Source organism: Coregonus clupeaformis, unplaced genomic scaffold, assembly GCF_020615455.1.
Source record: "Coregonus clupeaformis isolate EN_2021a unplaced genomic scaffold, ASM2061545v1 scaf0056, whole genome shotgun sequence".
Lineage (NCBI taxonomy): Eukaryota > Metazoa > Chordata > Actinopteri > Salmoniformes > Salmonidae > Coregonus > Coregonus clupeaformis.
Window position 1 is genome coordinate 956,778 of NW_025533511.1, and position 26,901 is coordinate 983,678.

Consider the following 26,901-nt stretch of genomic DNA (forward strand, 5'->3'; position numbering starts at 1 on the left):
GTACAGTATCTTCCCTGATGAGAAATATATGATGGTAAATTCCCCAGATGTTGTAATGCAGTTTGGTGCTGAAATCATTAAACGTTGTTTATAGTACAGTAACTGAATTCATTCCTTCTTCCATTCCTGTGAGTCATTATGTTAAGGAGTTGATCTGCCTCTGCTTGCTTTAACTTCATCAGTAGTACAGTGTTAAACACTTGTTATTGTGGAGAGGATTTATAAATCACATTATTTTAATTTCTATTTATATATTTCTTGGAGTGGCGGCAACAATTTAGCAGCACAGCACCGTTGCTAAATGAATACAGCAGAAACCCTTTATTTTTGTTATTTTATGAATTCAACTTTGTTGTGTGACTTCTGTTTTTAGCTTATTTCTTCCTAAACCTAAAATAATTGCAAGCCTTTTCTACTTTGACTACTATTTTACTTTTCTTAGTGCAGTTTATTTCTGGAGTTAAACTGTAACACTGACAATAATGTGTTTTCACTTAGTACCTCCTGCTCCAGACCAGCTGACTGTTGACTCCGTTGACACCACATCACCTACTGTTAGCTGGAGCCAGCCACCAGGATTGGACCAAACCCAACATCATTACCAGATCTCCTACCACTGTCCAGGGACAGAACCACACATCACTACCACATCTTCACACAGCATCACTCTCTCTGACCTGCAAGGTGGTACTCAGTACTCTGTCACTGTCTGCACTGTGCTGGAAAATGGAAAGAGAAGTAAACTAGTGTCAACAACCCTCACCACAGGTAAGGAAGTACCCAACTAAAGTATTATGTCTGGTGTCAAAGTTTATTTAATTTTATGTAGTTATCAAAATGACTGAACTAATCATAATGGATTTGTCAGCATGGGATGTAAAGGTACATTATATTTTCTACTTTGACTAATATTCTACTTCTATTCCTCCTGTTAAAGATGATAGAAATCCTCATCATTTGAGAGTAATTATTTCTCTATAGCCTTTACTTTCTCACTCTGAACGCGAATGGGTGTGACTTCTTGACAATGATCGCAATGGCTCCAATGCACAGCGCCCCTGGAGCAATTAGGATTAAGTGCCTTGCTCAAGGGCACAGCAACATATTTTTCAACTTGTCCGCTCCGGCATTCGAACCAGCAACCTTTCGGTTACAGGCCCAACACTGTAACCTCAAGGCTACCTTCCTCTACCTTACCCCTATCTACAGTGTCCTCCGTTAATATTGAGGCTACCTGTCTCTACCTTATCCCTACCTACAGTGTCCTCCGTTAATATTGAGTCTACAGTGGGGAAAAATTTGTATTTAGTCAGCTACCAATTGTGCAAGTTCTCCCACTTAAAAATATGAGAGAGGCCTGTAATTTTCATCATAGGTACACGTCAACTATGACCGACAAATTGAGATTTTTTTTCTCCAGAAAATCACATTGTAGGATTTTTAATGAATTTATTTGCAAATTATGGTGGAAAATAAGTATTTGGTCAATAACAAAAGTTTCTCAATACTTTGTTATATACCCTTTGTTGGCAATGACACAGGTCAAAAGTTTTCTGTAAGTCTTCACAAGGTTTTCACACACTGTTGCTGGTATGCAGATCTCCTCTAGAGCAGTGATGTTTTGGGGCTGTCGTTGGGCAACACGGACTTTCAACTCCCTCCAAAGATTTTCTATGGGGTTGAGATCTGGAGACTGGCTAGGCCACTCCAGGACCTTGAAATGCTTCTTACAAAGCCACTCCTTCGTTGCCCGGGCGGTGTGTTTGGGATCATTTTCATGCTGAAAGACCCAGCCACGTTTCATCTTCAATGCCCTTGCTGATGGAAGGAGGTTTTCACTCAAAATGTCACGATACATGGCCCCATTCATTCTTTCCTTTACACGGATCAGTCGTCCTGGTCCCTTTGCAGAAAAACAGCCCCAAAGCATGATGTTTCCACCCCCATGCTTCACAGTAGGTATGGTGTTCTTTGGATGCAACTCAGCATTCTTTGTCCTCCAAACACGACGAGTTGAGTTTTGACCAAAATGTTCTATTTTGGTTTCATCTGACCATATGACATTCTCCCAATCCTCTTCTGGATCATCCAAATGCACTCTAGCAAACTTCAGACGGGCCTGGACATGTACTGGCGTAAGCAGTGGGACACGTCTGGCACTGCAGGATTTGAGTCCCTGGCGGCGTAGTGTGTTACTGATGGTAGGCTTTGTTACTTTGGTCCCAGCTCTCTGCAGGTCATTCACTAGGTCCCCCTGTGTGCTTCTGGGATTTAATCATAATTTTTACATTGCAAACATTAACTATCATTTTTCATGCCACGAAAGGTAGCGGATCCGGCCAAATAGGTTCTGTAACGCATCAGTCCAAACTGGAGAGGTGCCGGATCCTGTTCCCGAAGGATCCAGCTCAAATAAAGCTCTGATGATACAAGTAAAACACATTAACACATTACCAAAGATCTTACTTTAATAATTTGTGATTCAGTACATTTTCAGTGGTGGAAGAGACCCTCCAGAGTTGCTGCAGTGTTTGTTCTACTGGCTGTGATCATAGGCCTGTTGGATTCCTGTAAGTGTTTTTTTTTTTGTACTAAAACATTTGTAGTCAATGTTGTGACAGTTACACATTTTGATTGACTTTTCCCTTTTACAGATGCCACTGCAGAGCGAGACCAGCTACAGAAGGAGATAGAAAGGCTGAACTGGATAATCAAAGGTAAGGACAGCCCCCCACAAAAAAAACAAATATAATGATCCACAGTTTGACCTGTTATCTCACAGACAAGCATGTTCAAGAAGGATTGTCAGCGCTAGCTGTGGCCATTAGGACCAGAAACAAATGACAGGAACTGTGTTTTTCCGTAGCGCTCAACACATGCCATAGGAGATCAGAAGTAATCAGAACTACCTAGAACTTCCTTTAGATTTTGTTTTGTCAGTCAAGGAAGTTAGATATATTGTTGTTCGACATCGTTTATAATTCACTGTGGCATTTTTAAGAATGGTTAGTGTCCACCCTGAGATTGAAAGTTTGGGAGTTCGATCCCCGACCGAGTCATATGAAAGGCTGTAAAAATTGTACCCGATGAGTGTCTGCTTGGCACTCAGCATTAAGGAGATAAAGTGAAGGTGAGGTCCTACGATAAATGTCCAGCGGGTTTATCTATTTACCTTTTTTTTTTTTTTTTCCAGGATCAACTGAAACCAAGGTCTCATTTGCATTAGAGCACTCTTTTAAATACAGAGAACTAAACACATACAATGCCTTCGGAAAGTGTTCAGACCCCTTGACCTTTTCCACATTTTCTTACGTTACAACATTATTCTAAAATTGATTAAATAAAGAAAAAATTGCGAAAACAGGTTTGCTATGATTCTCGAAACTGAGCTCAGGTGCATCCTGTTTCCATTGATCATCCTTGAAATGTTTCCACAACTTGATTGGAGTCCACCTGTGGTAAATTCAATTCATTGGACAAGATTTTGAAAGGCACACACCTGTCTATATAAGGTCCCACAGTTGACAGTACATGTCAGATCAAAATCAACCCATGAGGTCGAATAGATTGTCTGCAGAGCTCCGAGACAGGATTGTGTTGATGCATAGATCTGGGGAAGGGTACCAAAAAAAGTTATGCAGCATTGAAGGTCCCCAAGAACACAGTGGCCTCCATCATTCCTAAATGGAAGATGTTTGGAACCACCAAGACTCTTCTTAGAGCTGGACACCCGGCCAAACTGAGCAATCGGGGGAGAAGGGCCTTGGTCAGGGAAGTGACCAAGAACCTGATGATCACTCTGACAGAGCTCTATAGTTCATCTGTGGAGATGGGAGAACCTTCCAGAAGGACAACCATCTCTGCAGCACTCCACCAATCAGGCTTCATGGTAGACACTTGAAACCCTACCTCTTTAAGGAATACCTGGAATAGTATAAAGCAATCCTTGTACCTCCCCCTCCCCCCACCCCCCCATTTAAAAAAAAGAAGAAAAAAAGTGGTTGTCCCACTTGCTATCATAAGTTGAATGCACCAATTTGTAAGTCGCTCTGGATAAGAGCGTCTGCTAAATGATGTAAATGTAGATGGAAGCCATTCCTCAGTAAAAGGCACATGACAGCCCACTTGGATTTTACCAAAAGGCACATAAAGACAAGTCTGGTCTGATGAAACCAAGATTGAACTCTTTGGCCTGAATGCCAAGTGTCACATCTGGAGGAAACCTGGCACCATCCTTACGGTGAAGCATGGTGGTGGCAGCATCATGCTGTGGGGATGTTTTTCAGCGGCAGGGACTGGGAGACTAGTCAGGATCGAGGCAAAGATGAACGGAGCAAAGTGCTTAGATCCTTGATGAAAACCTGCTCCAGAGTGCTCACGACCTCAGACTGGGGCGAGGTTCACCTTCCAACAGGACAACGACCCTAAGCACACAGCCAAGACAGCGCAGGAATGGCTTCGGAACAAGTCTCTGAATGTCCTTTAGTGGCCCAGCCAGAGCCCAGACTTGAACCCAATCGAACATCTCTGGAGAGACCTAAAAATAGCTCTGCAGCAACGCTCCCCATCCAACCTGACAGAGCTTGACAGGATCTGCAGAGAAGAATCTGAGAAACTCCCCAAATACAGGTGTGCCAAGCTTGTAGCGTCATACCCAAGAAGACTCGATGCTGTAATCGCTGTCAAAGGTGCTTCAACAAAGTACTGAGTAAAGGGTGTGAATACTTATGTAAATGTGATATTTCAGTTATTTTTAATAAATTAGCAAACATTTTTTTTAAAAACTGTTTTTGCTTTGTCATTATGGGGTATTGTGTGTAGATTGATCAGGGAAAAAAACGATTTAATACATTTTAGAATAAGGCTGTAACATAACAAAATTTGGAAAAAGTAAAGGTGTCTGAATACTTTGTGAAGGTATATGCACAACTACACAGACACAAGGCATACAGTGCTGCTTGAAAGTATGTGAACCCCTTGAGCAATTACAGATTTTCCCGTTTTTACCATGAAATCTTAATTTAATCAGAACCAGTCTTTTTGATCTGACATAACAGGTTTATATTTACCAATACCATATGTTGGTGTAGAGGAAATCATGCGTGTAGTAGAAAAACAACATTTAAAAGGAATTAGTGCAGGTGCATAATTAAGTGAACCCCAAGTTGCGATGGTTAAATCAAGTAGGTATGTAGAATCAGGTGGGTAAATAATTGGCTATCAAATGAACGAATCAAAGGAGAGATCGTTAGGAAATAGTTTGGGCTGGTCTCTGATAAGTAGAAACCTTGTCAGTTTGGTGTTACTCATCCAGGTGAATGTAAAGCACTCCTTGCCGAAAGGAAAGGAGATCTCAGAGGAAATCAAGACGAGGATAGTGAGAGCACATCAATCTGGGGAAGGCTATAAAATCATCTCAAAAAGATTTGAGCTCCATCAGTCCACTGTGAGGCAAATCATTTACAAATGGAGAGCATTTAACATGACAGCAACTCGGCCTAGAAGTCGACGCCCTTCCAAAATATCCCCAAGAGTCACAAGAACAATCATAAATCAGGTAAAAGCCAACCCAAACATAACATCTTAGCGATTTGCATACCTCCCTTGCTGCTTCTCAGGTAACTGTGCATGCTTCAACAATAAGATTACTGAATCGAAATGCCATTCATGGGAGGGTTGCTAGGAAGAAGCCTCTGCTGTCAAAAAAGAACCAAACTTAACTTTGCCAGAGACCACCTGGACAAACCTGAAGGTTTCTGGAAGTCCATTCTCTGGACCGACAAGTCCAGAATTGACCTGTTTGGTCACAATCAACACCGCTATGTTTGGCGAAAACCCAACACCGCCTACCACCAAAATAACCTTATCCCAACAGTCAAGCATGGTGGTGGGAATGTAAAGATCTGTGGCTGCTTTTCCTACTGGACCTGGATGACTCCACATCATTAAGGGAACCATGAATTCTGAGGTATACCAGGAGATTCTTGAACAGAACGTCAGGCCATCAGTCAAGGAGCTAAAGCTGGACTGAAAATAGATCTTCCAACAAGACAACGACCCAAAGAATAAAAGCAAATCTACCAAAGAATGGCTCAGGAGAAAGAAGATTTGTGTTTTGGATTGGCCAAGTCAAAGACCTGACCTAAATCCAATTGAGATGCTGTGGCAGGACCTGAAGCAGGCAGTTCATGCCAGACACCCCTCAAACCTCAATCAATTGGCTGAGTTCTATAGGAGGAGTGGGCAAAAATCCCTCAAATGAGATACCAGAGACTGATTACTGGCTGTAGGAGATGTTTAGTCCAAATTATCGCTACTAAAGGAGGTACCACAAGCTATTGACTGAAGGGGTTCACTTTTTTTTTTTATTGCCCAAGAGGCACCTGAACATCCATTCTAAGAGTTGTTTGAAAATTGTTCCACGTGTAAGGTGCAGCATAACTGAAGGCACATTTTCCGATCTGTGTCGAAACTGGGGGGGATCTGAAGTGTAATGTAATTCATTGACCTCGTTTTATGATAAGTAATTCTAGAAGAGATTAGAGGTCAGATACATTGGAAGTTTTTACTTGTACATCAAGCTGCCTCACGCTACAGAAACAGGAGCAGGAGCCTAGATCCTATGAGCTGTTCCGGACTCTCACAAGTCAAGGCTCGTGCAAATCTACTTACTTATTGAATGTGTGATTAAATAGTAGTTGGAAAAGTTATGTTTAATGTGAAAATGTCACACATACACTGAAGAAAAATATAAACGCAACATGTAAAGTGTTGGTGCCATGTTTCATGAGCTGAAATAAAATATCCCAGAAATGTTCTGTATGTACAAAAAGCTTATTTCTCTCAAATGTTGTGCACAAATTTGTTTACATCGCTGTTTGTGAGCATTTCTCTTTTGCCAAGATAATCCATCCACCTGACAGGTGTGGCATATCAAGAAGCTGATTAAACAGCATGATAATTACACAGGGGCACCTTGTGCTGGGGACAATAAAAGGCCACTCTAAAATGTGCAGTTTTGTCCACTACACAATGCCATAAATGTCACATGTTTTGAGGGAGCATGCAATTGGCATGGTGACTGCAAGAATGTCGACCAGAGCTGTTGCCAGATAATTGAATGTTCATTTCTCTACCATAAGCCACCTCCAATGTCGTTTTAGTGAATTTGGCAGTACGTCCAAACGGCCTCACAACCGCAGACCACATGCTACCACGCCAGCTCAGGACCTCCACATTCGGCTTCTTCACCTGCCACCCAGACAGCTGATGAAACTGTGGGTTTGCACAACCAAATAATTTCTGCGCAAACTGTCAGAAATCGTCTCAGGGAAGCTCATCTACATGTAGCAAGGATCTGTACACAATTCCTGGAATCTGAAAATGTCCCAGTTCTTCCAAGGCCTGAATACTCACCAGACATGTCACCCATTGAGCACGTTTGGGATGCTCTGGAACGACATGTACAACAGCGTGTTCCAGTTCCCGCCAATATCCAGCAACTTTGCACAGCCATTGATGTGGAGTGGGGCAATATTGACTGATTGCCTTATAAACTGTAACTAAGTAGAATCTTTGAAATTGTTGCATGTTGTGTTTATATTTTTGTTCAGTGTAAAAGCTATAGGCAAACAGGCAATTCACACAAACAATTGCTCTGTGAAATCCCCAGACCATTATAATTATTACCTAAAGCTGCAAGGTGACATCTCAATCAGCTCATTGGAAGAGTTCATTAGAAGTGCTTTATTTGCAATGTTCTTTTTATTTTTCATACATTATTTTTTGTAACAGTCGAGTGTCAAAGATAGTAAACTTGTCAAACTTCTAGGGTCCTGTCCTGAAGGATGGAGAAGGTTTGGCTGCAGCTGTTACTACCTCTCTACTGAGAAGAAATCCTGGACTGAGAGTAGACAGGACTGTCTGGAGAGAGGAGCAGACCTGGTGATCATTAACAGTGAAGAGGAAGAGGTCAGAGACAGAGAGAGCTACTTTATTTGTCCATAATGTATTATTAACAATGCTTTTCCTGTGCCACCACAACAGGCATTCATCAATGGGTTTGAACAACAGACATTCATCTATTTGGCCTGGATTGGTCTGACTGACTCTGTTACTGAGGGGACCTGGAAATGGGTGGACGGCACCCCACTGACCACCCCAAGGTAAGAGACTACTGCTCTATAATAACACTGACCACCCCAAGGTAAGAGACTACTGCTCTAATAACACTGACCACCCCAAGGTAAGAGACTACTGCTCTATAATAACACTGACCACCCCAAGGTAAGAGACTACTGCTCTATAATAACACTGACCACCCCAAGGTAAGAGACTACTGCTCTAATAACACTGACCACAGTGTAAGGAGTAGGACTGATTCTCTGTGTTGTTCATACTCTAGGTTCTGAGAGAGGCCAGTCTAACTGTTGTTTTTAATGCAGGTATTGGTGGAGGTGGAGTGGAGAGACTTTTGGTGGTACAGCCCAGAACTGTGCGTTGCACATCCAATCATTAAGCCATCGCCAAGGAATATGGTTGGGTTTTATGTGTTTCACTCCAGCAAATTGGATCTGTGAGAAATAGGCTTCTCATAATTACTTTCTCTGCACTGCTGATTACGGAACTCTGTATGTTATGTTATGTTAATGATGGTCTGAAGACTGGTGTGATTTGATAGAATGGTAATTACATTTACATTTACATTTACGTCATTTAGCAGACGCTCTTATCCAGAGCGACTTACAAATAGGTGCATTCACCTTATAGCCAGTGGGATAACCACTTTACAATGTTTATTTTTATTTTTATCTTTATTTATTTTTTATTTTGTGTGTGTGGGGGGGTTGGAGTAAAGGAGGGGGGGGTAGAAGGATTACTTGATCCTATCCCAGGTATTCCTTAAAGAGGTGGGGTTTCAAATGTCTCCGGAAGGTGGTGAGTGACTCCGCAGAGGTAGGGAAGCCAGCAGGCCAGAGGTGGATGAACGCAGTGCCCTCGTTTGGGTGTAGGGACTGATCAGAGCCTGAAGGTACGGAGGTGCCGTTCCCCTCACAGCTCCGTAGGCAAGCACCATGGTCTTGTAGCAGATGCGAGCTTCAACTGGAAGCCAGTGGAGTGTGCGGAGGAGCGGGGTGACGTGAGAGAACTTGGGAAGGTTGAACACCAGACGGGCTGCGGCATTCTGGATGAGTTGTAGGGGTTTAATGGCACAGGCAGGGAGCCCAGCCAACAGCGAGTTGCAGTAATCCAGACGGGAGATGACAAGTGCCTGGATTAGGACCTGTGCCGCTTCCTGTGTAAGGCAGGGTCGTACTCTCCGAATGTTGTAGAGCATGAACCTACAGGATCGGGTCACCGCCTTGATGTTAGCGGAGAACGACAGGGTGTTGTCCAGGGTCACGCCAAGGCTCTTCACACTGTGGGAGGAGGACACAACGGATTTGTCAACCGTGATGGCAAGATCATGGAACGGGCAGTCCTTCCCCGGGAGGAAGAGCAGCTCCGTCTTGCCGAGGTTCAGCTTGAGGTGGTGATCCGTCATCCATACTGATATGTCTGCCAGACATGCAGAGATGCGATTCGCCACCTGGTTATCAGAAGGGGGAAAGGAGAAGATTAGTTGTGTGTCGTCAGCGTAGCAATGATAGGAGAGGCCATGTGAGGATATGACAGAGCCAAGTGACTTGGTGTATAGCGAGAATAGGAGAGGGCCTAGAATTGAGCCCTGGGGGACACCAGTGGTGAGAGCACGTGGTGCGGAGACAGCTTCTCGCCACGCCACTTGGTAGGAGCGACCGGTCAGGTAGGACGCAATCCAAGAGTGAGCCGCGCCGGAGATGCCCAGCTCGGAGAGGGTGGAGAGGAGGATCTGATGGATCACAGTATCAAAGGCAGCAGACGTAGGAAAGAAACACACACATGCACGCATTCAGACGTGAGCGCACACACACACAGATCTGAACCAGTCTCCTACGGGAGAAAACAATGTCTTAGTTAGACAAAGAGGAAATTCCCTTTTGGGCTGAGACACTGATTTTGAAGTCGCAGGCGGGGCTACCTCATCACGTGACCATGAGCAACCAATCATGACCAACTCATGTCCGCTACACAAGCTGACACACAATAATTGATTCATATGTCAAACAATGAGGTGTATAATAGGTGTGTAATATCATTCAATAGCCGCTGTCAATCAATTACTGTTAAGTTTTACAGTACTAAATACATTTGAAATGAGTTTTTTCAGGTATAATGTATGTTTGCTTCTTGTGCTTTTATCATTTTGAACATAAACAATGTCTATGTCCTGCTATTTTAATAAATAATTTAACCTAGATTAAAGACACTTCCTGTCTAGTACATTATTGTTCTGTACTCTGTTTTATCTAACATGATATCTAGAAGGACAAGACACCTCTCTGTTTTATACTTGATCTAAATTCACATGGAATCTAGAAGGACAAGACACCTCTGTTTTATACTTTATTTAATATTCACATGGAATCTAGAAGGACAAGACACTTCTCTGCCACTTATGGATAGAGTGTGAATGTTACTGTTTCCATTTTAACTCATATCTTTTTAACCTCTTTGCGGTGACAACACCAGAATGAAGGGTTGGATCATAAATAACCATCAGTTATGAAAACAGTGTTTATGGTTTTGTTACTAAACTAACTGGGACTAATCATTGACTACAGTAGGACAGGTGGCAATGACCTCAGATATCAGAGAGACAGCCTTAGGCATGGTGTGTGTGAGATTCATGTATGATTCATGTAAAAGTATATACACCAGTGGAGGCTGCTGAGGGGTGGACGGCTAGTAATAATGGCTGGAACTGAGCAAGTAGAATGGCATCAAACACATAGAAACCATGCGTTTGATACCATTCCACCAATTCCGCCAAGAGTGTGCAAAGCTGTCATCAAGGCAAAGGGTGGCTATTTGAAGAATCTCAAATATAAAATATGTTTTTATTTGTTTAACACTGTTTTGGTTACTACATGATTCCATATGTGTTATTTAATAGTTTTGATGTCTTCACTATTATTCTACAATGTAAAAAAAAAAGATAAACCCTTGAATGAGTAGGTGTCCAAACTTTTGACTGGTACTGTACATCGTTACTGTTGTTGGTTAGATAGCAAATTTTACCCATATACAGTGAGGGAAAAAAGTATTTGATCCCCTGCTGATTTTGTATGTTTGCCCACTGACAAAGAAATGATCAGTCTATAATTTTAATGGTAGGTTTATTTGAACAGTGAGAGACAGAATAACAACAATTTTAATAAGAGAAATAAGTGTTTGACCCCCTCTCAATCAGAAAGATTTCTGGCTCCCAGGTGTCTTTTATTCAGGTAACGAGCTGAGATTATGAGCACACTCTTAAAGGGAGTGCTCCTAATCTCAGTTTGTTACCTGTATAAAAGACACCTGTCCACAGAAGCGATCAATCAATCAGATTCCAAACTCTCCACCATGGCCAAGACCAAAGAGCTCTCCAAGGATGTCAGGGACAAGATTGTAGACCTACACAAGGCTGGAATGGGCTACAAGACCATCGCCAAGCAGCTTGGTGAGAAGGTGACAACGGTTGGTGCGATTATTCGCAAATGGAAGAAACACAAAATAACTGTCAATCTCCCTCGGCCTGGGGCTCCACGCAAGATCTCACCTCGTGGAGTTGCAATGATCATGAGAACGGTGAGGAATCAGCCCAGAACTACACGGGAGGATCTTGTCAATGATCTCAAGGCAGCTGGGACCATAGTCACCAAGAAAACAATTGGTAACACACTACGCCGTGAAGGACTGAAATCTTGCAGCGCCCGCAAGGTCCCCCTGCTCAAGAAAGCACATATACAGGCCTGTGTGAAGTTTGCCAATGAACATCTGAATGATTCAGAGGATAACTGGGTGAAAGTGTTGTGGTCAGATGAGACCAAAATCGAGCTCTTTGGCATCAACTCAACTCGCTGTGTTTGGAGGAGGAGGAATGCTGCCTATGACCCCAAGAACACCATCCCCAACATCAAACATGGAGGTGGAAACATTATGCTTTGGGGGTGTTTTTCTGCTAAGGGGACAGGACAACTTCACTGCATCAAAGGACGATGGACAGGGCTATGTTCCGTCAAATCTTGGGTGAGAACCTCCTTCCCTCAGCCAGGGCATTGAAAATGGGTCGTGGATGGGTATTCCAGCATGACAATGACCCAAAACACACGGCCAAGGCAACAAAGGAGTGGCTCAAGAAGAAGCACATTAAGGTCCTGGAGTGGCCTAGCCAGTCTCCAGACCTTAATCCCATAGAAAATCTGTGGAGGGAGCTGAAGGTCCGAGTTGCCAAACGTCAGCCTCAACCTTAATGACTTGGAGAAGATCTGCAAAGACGAGTGTGACAAAATCCCTCCTGAGATGTGTGCAAACCTGGTGGCCAACTACAAGAAACGTCTGACCTCTGATTGCCAACAAGGGTTTTGCCACCAAGTACTTAGTCATGTTTTGCAGAGGGGTCAAATACTTATTTCCCTCATTAAAATGCAAATCAATTTATAACATTTTTGACATGTGTTTTTCTGGATTTTTTTGTTGTTATTCTGTCTCTCACTGTTCAAATAAACCTACCATTAAAATTATAGACTGATCATGTCTTTGTCAGTGGGCAAACGTACAAAATCAGCAGGGGATCAAATACTTTTTTCCCTCACTGTAAGTTTTGACATGAAGTCAGTCAAAACACCTCAAAACTAGACACGGTATGAATGACAAGATGAAACAAGCCACTCCCCACATGGCAGTTTCTTGTAATTCTTACTAGCAATCTGGCCATCCAGAATCCAGAACCACTTCTATATTCCCCAGCAAGAAAACCAAATAACGTATATCAAATAGAAGGGGAACTAACAAAGAGTCACTGACCACAACCAAAAAGAAACCGGTGCTTTTTAGGAGGGGTTCTGAAAAACACTCATGGAGATGTCCACTGGAAGTTGACTAGCAACAACAACTGGAACCTAGAAGACACCCACCATGAGCGCCCACTAAATTTGCCCAAGAAGAGCCAAACAAAAGAAAAAACCCAAACTGAAAGACAGGAAGCAAACCAAAAAGTCTAGCAAAACGAAATCAGGGAAGATCAGACAAAGGCATGTTTTCATAGAAATCAAATAGGGAGCACCAACTAAAGGTGTTGACCCTCCACATCTCTCAACACACCTGGAGCACTGGGCCAACACCTTCGACTAATGAGATGGACAAGCCAGCACAGGTGTAACACATGGTGAGTTCGAATTAAGCAGCGCGTCGAGTAAATATGGTGAAGACGAATGTTCTGAATGGACAATAGTAGTATCGAAAACTGGAACAAAAAGGAAATTGTCTAAAACTGGAGTGGAGGATACGTGTGTAAATGATAATGAATCGCTTCTTGTTGGGATGTGTTTGTTGAGTAAGGATATGGGAAACACGTTGGAGGTGTCAAAAATGGTGAAGTATGCGCTGGGAAAAGTGGAGTCTGTCAGAGTGACCAGGAGTGGTCTTATTTTGATTCATTGTATTTCTGAAGAGCAGATGAAGATTGTAGTGGGCCTCAAAAGAATCCGGACAACAGAAGTTTTATGTTTTGAACTTCGGAGTAGAGCATCCATCAAAGGAGTAATCTCAGGGGTGATAACAGATGTTCAGGATGAATACCTGAAGAGAATTCCTGGTGTGGTTGGTGCTCGGCGTCTGACCCGCTGGGTGAATGGAGAAAAATAAGAAAGTCTGTCGGTCCTGTTGTTTTTTGATAAAGAGCAAATACCTGCTTATGTGAAGCTTAGTTATGTAAGATACACCGTAAGAGCTTTCGTTCCCAAACCACTGCAGTCTAAGAATTGTAAAGGATTTGGCCATGTTTCAACGGTGTATGCAGACGAACAGAGTATACTGAAGAAAGGTGTGTAGAAGGACGACGGTGTTGCAATTGTGGTGGGGATCATGATCCTGAGTTCCTGGAGTGACGTGTAAGGGTGAAGGAGATTGAGGTGGCAAAAGTTAGCGGTCAATCGAATCTCCTATGTGGAGGTGATTAAAATAATTGAGAAAACAAGTGATGCTAGTGAAGAGATGGTAGTGGATACACCACAGCATGTAGTAAATTGTTTGCTGCCAGACAAAACATACCCTGTGTGTTAAAAAGGTGGATTTTGTTGCGTTCCATGCCACAGTTATAAACTGTACGGCACAAGTCTCAAAGAAGTCGAAGAAACTGGACATTATTGTGGCTGCAGCAGAAAGGTTTTTGGGACTCAAGGATTTTACATCCAAAGACTTACAAGGTTGTACTGGAGCCGGAAGACCCGCGCTCCCATGTTCCCCTTGAGCCTGTGTAGGGATCAGATCTGTTTTATTTATATATTTTTAACAGAAAAGTTGTTTGATTTATTAGATTTATTCATTTTTTGGTCATTTTTTGGTAGTTCAGTTTTTTTCAGGGGAATCCTGTTTCCATCCCACATAGTAGGTGGCGGGATACACATTCAATTGTGTGATCGCCAAGATACCATAGAAGAAGAAGGTGTAAGACATACTGACTAATGTTCTAACATCCAACCTCAAAATAGAAATGGAAAAACCAAAGCCTGTAACACGTTACCCCTTAAGACAAGTTTGCTCACAACCAACAGAAAGTTTCTTCCATCTCTCACAATATGATCAACTTAATCATTGCCTCCTTCAATATAAACATGGTGTCTACTGGCTGTCAACACTTAAAGACAAGACAAAACAGACACTTTTTTTTCCTTAACTTTTATTTTGTTGCCTAAAACGCAGAAGTTTTGAGAAACATAGGTAAAATCACGTACGTTTCTATAACTTTTAACCAAAGCAAAACGAATGCCCAAAACGGCAAAACGTGCAGTCAATAAATTGTGAGCCAGAGCTACACACTGGCTAAACACAAAACACAAAACGTATTGACTGCCCACCCTTGAAAGACAATCAGCAACCAAGTTGTCCTTACTGCAGATATGTCTGATTTCAAGGGGGAAAACTCCTCCTGCTCCTACGTCGCTGGAGTCGGTGTACAAAGCAAATGGACGACGGAAATCTGGAGCAGTTAGCACTGGTGAAGAGACAAAAAAGGTCTTAGCATTTCATAACATGAACGGAAGACAAAGGTAGGAAAACAAACAGTCAGGAATGACAAAAGCAGACAACTCTTTGGCGCTCTGAGTTAGAGAAACATAGGTAAAATCACGTACGTTTCTATAACTTTTAACCAAAGCAAAACGAATGCCCAAAACGGCAAAACGTGCAGTCAATAAATTGTGAGCCAGAGCTACACACTGGCTAAACACAAAACACAAAACGTATTGACTGCCCACCCTTGAAAGACAATCAGCAACCAAGTTGTCCTTACTGCAGATATGTCTGATTTCAAGGGGAAAAACTCCCCCTGCTCCTACATCGCTGGAGTCGGTGTACAAAGCAAATGGACGACGGAAATCTGGAGCAGTTAGCACTGGTGAAGAGACCAAAAGGGTCTTAGCATTTCATAACCTGAACGGAAGACAAAGGTAGGAAAACAAACCGTCAGGAGTGACAAAAGCAGACAACTCTTTGGCGCTCTGAGTTAGAGGGACCTGCCGATATCCCTTCAGCAGATCAAACTTTCTAACGTATTTAGCAGCGCCAACACGGTCCACACAATCGTCGACCCTGGGCAAAGGGTACGAGTCAGACTTAGTAACGGCATTGAGTTTCCGAAATTCGGAAATAAACCGCAGAGACACATCCGAATATATACAGCTGCGGAAAAAATTAAGAGACCACTGCAAAATTATCAGTTTCTCTGGTTTTACTATTTATAGGTATGTGTTTGGGTAAAAATAATCATTTAGAGCATTTATTTGCAGAAAATGACAACTGGTCAAAATAACAAAAAAGATGCAGTGTTGTCAGACCTCTAATAATGCAAAGAAAATAAGTTCATGTTCATTTTTAAACAACACAATAGTAATGTTTTAACTTAGGAAGAGTTCAGAAATCAATATTTGGTAGAATAACCCTGATTTTCAATCACAGCTTCCATGTGTCTTGGCATGCTCTCCACCAGTCATTCACATTGATGTTGGGTGACTTTATGCCACTCCTGGCGCAAAAATTCAAGCAGCTCGGCTTTGTTTGATGGCTTGTGACCATCCATCTTCCTCTTGATCACATTCCAGAAGTTTTTAATGGGGTTCAGGTCTGGATATTGGGCTGGCCATGACAGGGTCTTGATCTGGTGGTCCTCCATCCACACCTTGATTGACCTGGCTGTGTGGCATGGCACATTGTCCTGCTGGAAAAACCAATCCTCAGATTTGGGGAACAATGTCAGAGCAAAAGGAAGCAGGTTTTCTTTCAGAACAACCTTGTACGTGGCTTGATTCATGCGTCCTTCACAAAGACAAATCTGCCCGATTCCAGCCTTGCTGAGGCACCCCCAGATCATCACCGATCCTCCACCAAATTTCACAGTGGGTGCGAGACACTGTGGCTTGTAGGCCTCTCCAGGTCTCCGTCTAACCATTAGACGACCAGGTGTTGGGCAAAGCTGAAAATTGGACACATCAGAGAAGATTACCTTACTCCAGTCCTCTACGGTCCAATTCTTATGGTCTTTTGCAAACCTCAGTCTGGCTCTTCTTTGCTTCTCATTGATGAAGGGCTTTTTTCTAGCTTTGCACGACTTCAGCCCTGCCCCTAGGAGCCTGTTTCGAACTGTCCTCGCCGTGCACTTCACCCCAGCTGCTGTTTGCCATTCTTTTTGTAGGTCACTTGATGTCATCCTACGGTTGTTGAGTGACATTCGAATGAGTTGGCAGTCATCCCGGTCAGTAGAGAGTCGTTTTCGCCCTCTGCCGGTCTGTAGCTTTGTTGTCCCCAATGTCTGCTGCTTGACCTTGTTCTTATGAACCGCCGTCTTTGACATTTTAAGAATGGAAGCAACCTGACGCTCACTGTATCCCTCTGTCAGTAAAGCCAGAATTGAACCCTTCTTTTCCTCACTAAAAACTTTCCTTTTCAACTCTTTTGGCATGGGCAATAGTTATTTTTTTATTAATATTACTTTTGAGGTACTATCAGCACTGTTTTTGCCATCCAGCTGGTCCTAATGCAAGAGGATAGTGATGACCACAGCAGTGGTTTTTATACTTTTCCTCATTTAAATAAGATTTGGTTCATGTGATCACCTAATCAGTACCTAATTCAGTAGAATGAGGTGTGCCTGTGTTGGAATTCAACAGACACTGGAATAGAATGGCTGTCATACATGCAGAGATGCTGATTTTAAGAAAAATGTGCAGTGGTCTCTTAATTTTTTCCACAGCTGTATATAGGGCGAATTCCACAGACTGTTGCCATGTTCTGCAATGCCGTGCTCAAGCATGAACTCTACCTTACTGCGGAGCTTCTCTCTCTTTTCAGGGTTCACTCGATAGGCATGTTGTTTGATTGGGGCAGAGTCCCCAACATCAATGTCATGCTCTAGTACATTTGTCTGAGTTGGCACATCTGATAATAAACCCTGATATTCTAAAAGCAGTGCAACAATGTCCCCTTTTTCCTCTGGAGACGAGTGTGCCAAAAAGACATCAAGGTTTTCTAGAATCTCTGAGTTACTCAACCGTCCAATAGGAACAGGGTGTATTGACTTTTCATCATGCTCTTTAGGAAGACTATAGTCTGACTTCTGTCCCATGGAAGCGTGCACATTGTTTTAGTGAAGTTGTCAGCTAAACCATCCATATAAAAACATTCCTTAAAATAGATTTTAGAGAGTACTAATGTTACTGTCCCCACTACAACAAAGAAATACTTAAATACATGTCATTTGGGCCTTGAAACATTTCATTGAAATACTGTAGAATTCCATTCATTCCTATGGAGGACTGCTCCTACTGGGGAGTGCCAATATGGCCGACCGGAGGCTTTAAAGCCTCTCATTGGCCAATACATAGCATCCCCAATCCGGGGTTTATATACATCATTGGTTTCTATTTGTTCAATCTGACCTTTTTTTCAAACTGTGCTTTGTCAACTTATAACGGACACCATTTAGAAGTGAAATACTGGTGTTACTATAGTATTAGTACATTACAACAGCTAGTAGTACAGTATACATACATCTTTAATCATATATTGATTTTCTGGTACTTGTCTACAAGGTGGAACAACACGTTTATCACATCAAAATGTTATGTTGTTAAATTGTAAAATGCACACCTTTATGGGAATTGGCCTGTATGGATAGGGCTCACTTGAAATGTTAAATACAGAATAATTATGGAAAGCATATGCATAACCATGGTAGCAATCCCAAGGGAACAGTTTATGGGAAATGTATTACACTAAAGGTGAGGACACAACAGTTCATCTGACAAGACTGAATCCAAACATTAATCAGTTGATTTCTTGTGCATTTAATTTTTTTTTTTTGGGCTATCTCTGCCCAGGGGATATATCCCGACCACTCCCCCTGCTGGTCCTGGCAATAGGACCTCAGAAACCTACCCACATCCTGGTTCACTCTCCACCTGCCCATTACTCTCGGGGTGAAAACCTGAGCTAAGGCTAATCGAGACCCCCAGACGTTCCATAAACGCCCTCCAGACTCTAGAGGTGAACTGGGGACCCCGATCAGACACTATATCCTCAGGTACCCCGTAGTGCCGGAAGACGTGTGTAAACAGGGCGTCAGCAGTTTGTAGGGCTGTAGGGAGACCTGGCATAGGAATGAGACGGCAGGCCTTTGAAAACCGATCCACAATGACCAAGATCGTAGTGTTCCCCTGTGAGGGGGGAAGGTCCGTAACAAAGTCCACCGATAGATGAGACCACGGCCGTTGTGGAACGGGTAGGGGTTGTAATTTCCCTCTGGGCAGGTGTCTAGGCGCCTTACACTAGGCGCACACCGAGCAGGAGGAAACATAAACCCTCACGTCCTTAGCTAACGTGGGGCCACCAGTGCTTCCCACTAAGGCAGTGAACTGTCCGACCAATACCAGGATGACCAGAGGAGGGTGACATGTGAGCCCAATATATCAATCGATCACGAACCTCGAGCGGCACGTACTGCCGACCCTCTGGACACTGTGGGGGAGTAGGATTGGTACGTAACGCCCGCTCGATGTCCGCATCAACCTCCCATACCACCGGTGCCACCAGACAAGACTCCGGAAGTATGGGAGTGGGCTCAATGGACCTCTCCTCTGTGTCATATAGTCGGGACAGGGTGTCTGCCTTAGCGTTCTGGGAACCTGGTCTGTAGGTGAGCGTAAATACGAATTGGATGAAAAACATAGCCCACCTTGCCTGGCGAGGGTTCAGCCTCCTCGCCGCCCGGATGTACTCCAGGTTACGATGGTCAGTCAAAATGAGAAAAGGGTGTTTAGCCCCCTCAAGCCAATGACTCCACACCTTCAGGGCTTGAACCACAGCTAACAGCTCCCTGTCCCCCACATCATAATTGCGCTCCGCCGGACAGAGCTTCTTAGAAAAGAAAGCACAGGGACAGAGTTTTGGTGGCGTACCCGAGCGTTGAGACAGTACTGCACCGATCCCAGCCTCGGACGCATCCACTTCAACTTGGAAGGCCAAAGAGGGATCCGGATGTGCCAGCACCGGAGCCGAGGTGTTACGGATACAGGTATCCTGTGTCTTTTTGTGTTTTTCCTCTCCTTCTGCCCTAATCACAGGTGTCCTGTATGTTCCTGATTGGTGGTCGTTGGGGTGTCTGCTGATTGCTGAGGTGGACCAATCAGTGGACATTCCTCTGCATTGCACCACCTGTTTCTGGTTTTTCAATCACACATCCCATTGTTTAAAAGCCAGTCAGTTGCGTTTGTAGGGAGAGACTATTTTTCCATATGTGAGTATGGATACTGTGGTGTCCTGTGTTTTGTGTACTCACTCATTTGCTGGTTACTCTGTTTGGTAACTTTGTTGTGTGTTTCTGGGAAAAGGGGAATTTAAGCAAGTTGCCCTTGGGCATACATTACCCGTAGGAAGAAAACTGTCTAAAAACACTAGTTAGACCTGAGCGGACCACCCACTGTAATTTTTGTATGATTAGCAGTAGCTTAGCGGTTCTTGAGGCAGGCAAGATCAGTTTAGTTTTTTTTTACACTATTGTTTCATTTCTTGGGTCCTGCTCAGTCCTTTTTCCCAAACATTTACTGTGTGTTCAAAAATAAACGTTTTATGTTTGACTGTAGTTTTGGTTGTGTGTAGTTTTTGTTCTCACTGTTTCCATGTCACGACTAATTTGCATGAATTATGTTACGGGTCTCTTGTCCATCCACCCTAGACGTTTAAAGCCACGGGGTTCGTAACAGGACAGATGCCAAAAAGCCCTGTCCTTCTCAGCCGACCACTGCAGACGCACCGGACCCCCCCTTTAGCAGGGAAGTAATGGGAGCTGCTACCTGCCCAAAGCCCCGGATAAACCTCCGGTAGTAATTGGCAAAACCCAAGAACCGCTGCACCTCCTTCACGTGGTGGGAGTCTGCCAAATGCGCACGGCCGAAACGCGGTCAATTTCCATCTCCACACCTGACGCGGACAACCGGTGTCCCAGGAAGGAGACGGACTCCTGGAAGAACAGACATTTCTCCGCCTTCACATACAGGTCATGTTCCAACAGTCTACCAAGCACCCGACGAACCAGAGACACATGCTCGGCTCGTGTAGCGGAGTATATTAGAATGTCATCAATATACACCACTACACCCTGTCCATGCAAGTCCCGGAAAATCTCATCCACAAACGATTGGAAGACTGAAGGAGCATTCATTAAACCGTATGGCATGATGAGGTGCTCATAGTGACCCGATGTGGTACTAAATGCTGTCTTCCACTCATCTCCCTCCCTAATACGCACCAGGTTGTACGCGCTCCTGAGATCCAATTTTGTGAAGAATCGCGCCCCGTGTAATGACTCCGTAATACTAGCAATCAGAGGGAGAGGATAGCTGTATTTGATTGTGATCTGATTGAGACCACGGTAGTCAATACACGGACGTAAACCCCCATCCTTCTTCTTCACAAAAAATAAACTCGATGACGCAGGGGAAGTGGACGGCCGTATGTATCCCTGTCTCAGAGATTCGGTGATGTATGTCTCCATAGCCGCCGTCTCCTCCTGAGACAGAGGATACACATGACTTCGGGGAAGCGCAGCGCCTACTTGGAGGTTTATTGCACAATCCCCCTGTCGATGGGGTGGTAATTGAGTCGCCTTCTTTTTACAGAAGGCGAGAGCCAAATCGGCATATACAGGTGGAATGTGCATGGTGAGAGCTTGGTTCGGACTTTCCACCGTCGTTGCCCCTACGGAAACACCTACACACCTCCCCAAACACTGATCAGACCATCCCTTCAGAGACCTGGAATGACTCATCAGTGCACTGCCTACTGCCTCGATTCCTAGGAGACCCTCCCCAGCACCGACCAGCATTGTGTCCTCTGCGGCCACAGTTGGTGCAGGGGACGGCCCCTCTCCTGGTCTCCCTGGTACCAGCACCGCCGAGCTCCATAGGGGTCGGCTCGGAAGTGCTGGGGGATGGAATGGACGGCCCCGAATCCGGACGTCCGCGGGTAGCCAACAGGGTATCCAGGCGAATCGACATGTCCACCAGTTGGTCGAAGCTTAGGTTGGTGTCCCTGCAGGCCAATTCCCGACGCACGTCCTCCCTCAGGCTACATCGGTAGTGGTCGATGAGGGCCCTCTCATTCCAAATCCGCATTGGCAGCCAGCGTCCGGAAGTCCAGTGCGAACTCCTGCGCGGAATAGACGCTCACCCGCCGCTTTACCCTCTGGTGGATGATCGAATACTGCCCTGAAGCGGCGGGTGAACTCCGCATAGTTAACAGTAGCGGCGTCTATTCCCCCCCATTCCAGCACCTTGCCGGACAGACAGGGGATGAGGGCAGACACGCCGGACACTCTACGCCAGGTAGAGTTCGACCTGGAGCAGGAAACCCTGACACCCGGCAGCTGTGCCATCATAAGCCCACGGGAGCGAGAGCCGAATCCCACTGGACCCCGGAGGTGAAGCGATGGGCATCGCTGATGGTGGTGGTATAGTCGGAGGAGGTGTAGGCAGACCTCCTCTCTCCCATCGCTCCATGGTGTTTACTACCCGTTCCATGGCGGTGCCGAGAGCCTGGATCATGGCCGCTTGTTGTTGTACGCGTTCTTCCATTGATCCAGCTGGCACCGCTGCTCCTGCTGACTCCATGTCAGTGGTGTGTGATTCTGTCATGTGCGACGTGAATGCGGTAGGCGAAGTCAAACGCAGGACACCGAGCTACTGGAAACGTACTTTACTAACAAAGTAACCAGAGTACAAAACAACCTCCAAACAGGGAGGAAAATAACCCGCACAATAAGCAACTGCCGAAATGACGAAAACAATCACACACAATGAAAGACAGAGGGTTATATAGGGAATACAATACAACATAATTGGGAACAGGTGTACACAATTAAGACCAAACAAGACAAACACCGAAACATAGATCGGTAGCAGCTAGTACTCCGGGGACGACGAACGCCGAAGCCTGCCCGAGCAAGGAGGAGGGGCAGCCTCGGCTGAATCCGTGACAACTAGGGTTTGAGTGAAAGGTCTAACTGGTGTTTTCAAGTGGCCACACACCTCTCCAAAGTGTGCACAGATCCTAAGTCATGTCAATGCACTTTTATGACTCAAAGAATAGTATTCAACTATAAAGGTGATTTGTTGAGCTCTCCTAGCTGTGCTGTTGAGGAACTAGAGCGAGCAAATGTGTAATCGTTTTGTTTGGAAACAGCCCTGCATCCCCGCCATCACACAATTACTGTTGTTGTTTACGCAATCCAAAAACGGTCCATTATAAATCGCAATCTGGGTCAGGTTGTCATCATTTGAAAGCTTAATCATTGCCAACATGACTAGTTAAATTATAAAATACGATTTGACAGTGTTAAGCTTTTGTAGTGTCGAGTCAAATTGTTGCTAATAATGCTGTAACAAAGGAGTCCGCTTATACTGAACTTTGATCACAAGTTTTATTCATATCACAAGATTTCAGCATAAGTGTACAGGTGTCCAGATCACCCGGAGAGCAGTGGTTCCCCAAATTACAATGTCTGCTCTAACGTTCTCTGTTCAAACCCAGTATATACAGTGGGGAAAAAAAGTATTTAGTCAGCCACCAATTGTGCAAGTTCTCCCACTTAAAAAGATGAGAGAGGCCTGTAATATTCATCATAGGTACACGTCAACTATGACAGACAAATTGAGAAAAAAAAATCCAGAAAATTACATTGTAGGATTTTTAATGAATTTATTTGCAAATTATGGTGGAAAATAAGTATTTGGTCACCTACAAACAAGCAAGATTTCTGGCTCTCACAGACCTGTAACTTCTTCTTTAAGAGTCTCCTCTGTCCTCAACTCGTTACCTGTATTAATGGCAACTGTTTGAACTTGTTATCAGTATAAAATACACCTGTTCACAACCTCAAACAGTCACACTCCAAACTCCACTATGGCCAAGACCAAAGAGCTGTCAAAGGACACCAGAAACAACATTGTAGACCTGCACCAGGCTGGGAAGACTGAATCTGCAATAGGTAAGCAGCTTGGTTTGAAGAAATCAACTGTGGGAGCAATTAGTAGGAAATGGAAGACATACAAGACCACTGATAATCTCCCTTGATCTGGGGCTCCACGCAAGATCTCACCTCGTGGGGTCAAAATGATCACAAGAACGGTGAGCAAAAATCCCAGAACCACACGGGGGACCTAGTGAATGACCTGCAGAGAGCTGGGACCAAGGTAACAAAGCCTACCATCAGTAACACACTACGCCACCAGGGACTCAAATCCTGCAGTGCTAGACGTGTCCCCCTGCTTAAGCCAGTACATGTCCAGGCCCGTCTGAAGTTTGCTAGAGTGCATTTGGATGATCCAGAAGAGGATTGGGAGAATGTCATATGGTCAGATGAAACCAAAATAGAACTTTTTGGTAAAAACTCAACTCGTCGTGTTTGGAGGACAAAGAATGCTGAGTTGCATCCAAAGAACACAATACCTACTGTGAAGCATGGGAGTGGAAACATCATGCTTTGGGGCTGTTTTTCTGCAAAGGGACCAGGACGACTGATCCGTGTAAAGAAAATAATGAATGGGGCCATGTATCGTGAGATTTTGAGTGAAAACCTCCTTCCATCAGCAAGGGCATTGAAGATTAAACGTGGCTGGGTCTTTCAGCATGACAATGATCCCAAACACACCGCCCGGGCAACGAAGGAGTGGCTTCGTAAGAAGCATTTCAAGGTCCTGGAGTGGCCTAGCCAGTCTCCAGATCTCAACCCCATAGAAAATCTTTGGAGGGAGTTGAAAGTCAGTGTTGCCCAGCCACAGCCCCAAAACATCACTGCTCTAGAGGAGATCTGCACGGAGGAATGGGCCAAAATACCAGCAACAGTGTGTGAAAACCTTGTGAAGACTTACAGAAAACGTTTGACCTGTGTCATTGCCAACAAAGGGTATATAACAAAGTATTGAGAAACTTTTGTTATTGACCAAATACTTATTTTCCACCATAATTTGCAAATAAATTCATAAAAAATCCTACAATGTGATTTTCTGGATTTTTTTCTCCTGATTTTGTCTGTCATAGTTGACGTGTACCTATGATGAAAATTTCAGGCCTCTCTCATCTTTTTAAGTGGGAGAACTTGCACAATTGGTGGCTGACTAAATACTTTTTTTCCCCACTGTATAATCTTCCCCAACATATGGGTTGCTCCCTCTACTGTCCAATCCCCTGTCTTCTATGGGGCGTCACCCTAAAAACGGCTCTCTTTGAAACGAAATAAACATCCTCTCAGGTTCCACTTAAAAACATTAGAAAAGTCATAATCTTAATACACTACATTCCCCCCTTCGAGACTAACTAAAAGTCTCAAAAACAAACAGAATAGGATTATGACAAGTAACAATTTCTCTTCTTGAGTATCTTTAACAATAAACCCAAAACACTTTTCTCTGGAGTGTAAATACCTTTCTATGAAATATGAACAAATCTTTATGAAGTGTGAATACATTACTATGAAATATGAACAAATCTTTATGAAGTGTGAGAGCGAAAAACCTGTCTGGCAGCCTTCTTCGTTTAAATATCCATCCATCAATCAAGACAGTAAAATTCTCTCACGGCCCCTCTGCCCCAGGCAACCACCTAGGTACTCCAGATCAATTCATAAATCTTTATCAATGCATTTGAAACTATGATGCAATTAAATACACATGAAATCCCCAGCAAACAAAATACTATCCAAAAAATATCCACACTAAGGCTGGTCGACCCATCGGACCCTACGGTGGATTATCTCTATCCCTGCCTAGACTCCATGTCCCTAAGCTTCCACGAAATGAACAAAAACATCTAAGATCCCCACATGTATTCAATAACATCAAATATCATTCTACAAAATTAATACAGAAAGAATATGACACAAATTATGTATTACACATGCAAATATGTCTATATTTCATTGCAGACACTGGAATGTAGTCCACTACACTTCATCTCCTCAGCAGTCTCGACTTCCAATGCATCTTTGATGATGGAATCGGAACATTTCCACACCTTCCTTGTTCCATCTCCGCCATTCCCTTCATATTCTCCTTTCATATTGTCCTTTCATATTGTCCTTGTTTGAGTATTTCAATCTCTACATATTCCCCCAAATGCTTCTGGAAGAAAAGAAAAGACCAAACAGTATCTTTTGCAAAACAACACATTCAAATTAAAACATCAATATCAACTAAGAATATAAAAATGATATATAAATGATATATGAATCACATTATCCTATTTCCCCCCTTTGATTCATAACAAAATACTAAAATCACACTAATGTTGAAAAACATTTGAAAAATAATCAAATAATCAAAAAGGATATTTATCCATCAATACTCCATCCAGTCCCTCTTGTCCCTCTTCATCCAGATCAGGAACAGTCAACAACGGCATCTGAGTGTTGTCTCCAGGCATCACACCTCCAACCCATCTCAATATCATAGCTTTCGCAAAGGTCAGTAACAAATTACAAAAGCAAAACATCACACACAGTGCTATCAAAGCTGCTACTAAAATCTGAACCAACACTGCTCCCACTGGGCCTAACTAATCTTGCAACCAAGACTTCGCTGACCATCCAGCTCCTTCAGATCTACCAAATGCGTCCCTTATATTATTCAATGCATCTATAACACTAGTGATATTATCTGAACTATCTGGAGTCAAAGTATAGGTAATATTCTCAATATGATCTTCCCAAATTTTACACCATACCATGGAAAAATCCCCACTTCTCTCTTAGACTTATCCTCCAATGATAGGCTTCTCAGACTATGAAATTCCTCTAAAATTGGTGCTGGAGCTATCTGCTCCCTTGTAATCAAATGCAATATATTTATGGCTTTAATAACTATCAATGTTGAAAGAGTTAAATTGCTCCTCACTGTTGTTATAATAGGCTGAAGTGTTGATGTCCTTGTTGTTACTTCAACCATTCTCCCTAAGACTCTTAACTCCTTTCTTGTATTTCCTTCTATCACCACTAGTGTCACTACATTCACTCTCTCTTCCTACTAAAATTGGAACTTAGCTTACTGTCCTAGAGTTCCTTCAACCCTAGTTCTCCTAACTTTTTTAATCTAATCTTTTCTCCTAACTTTTAAAAACCCTTTCCACTGATTTATTCACAAAAGCCTTTACCACCAATTTTTAGAATATGTGATTGGGAATTCCCCACCTGCTTCTGACTTCTTCACACACAGACTTGGCAAACGATCGAACATC

General features: G+C 43.5%; 1 long non-coding RNA gene across 1 annotated transcript; it reads left to right on the forward strand.

The window, feature by feature from the left end:
- Positions 1 to 2,428: 2,428 nt before the first annotated feature.
- On the forward strand, positions 2,429 to 8,116 carry LOC121562009. Its single transcript, XR_006658149.1, has 3 exons — positions 2,429 to 2,570; positions 2,655 to 2,717; positions 7,832 to 8,116. It is a non-coding gene; the product is annotated as an uncharacterized LOC121562009 (long non-coding RNA).
- Positions 8,117 to 26,901: the final 18,785 nt, after the last annotated feature.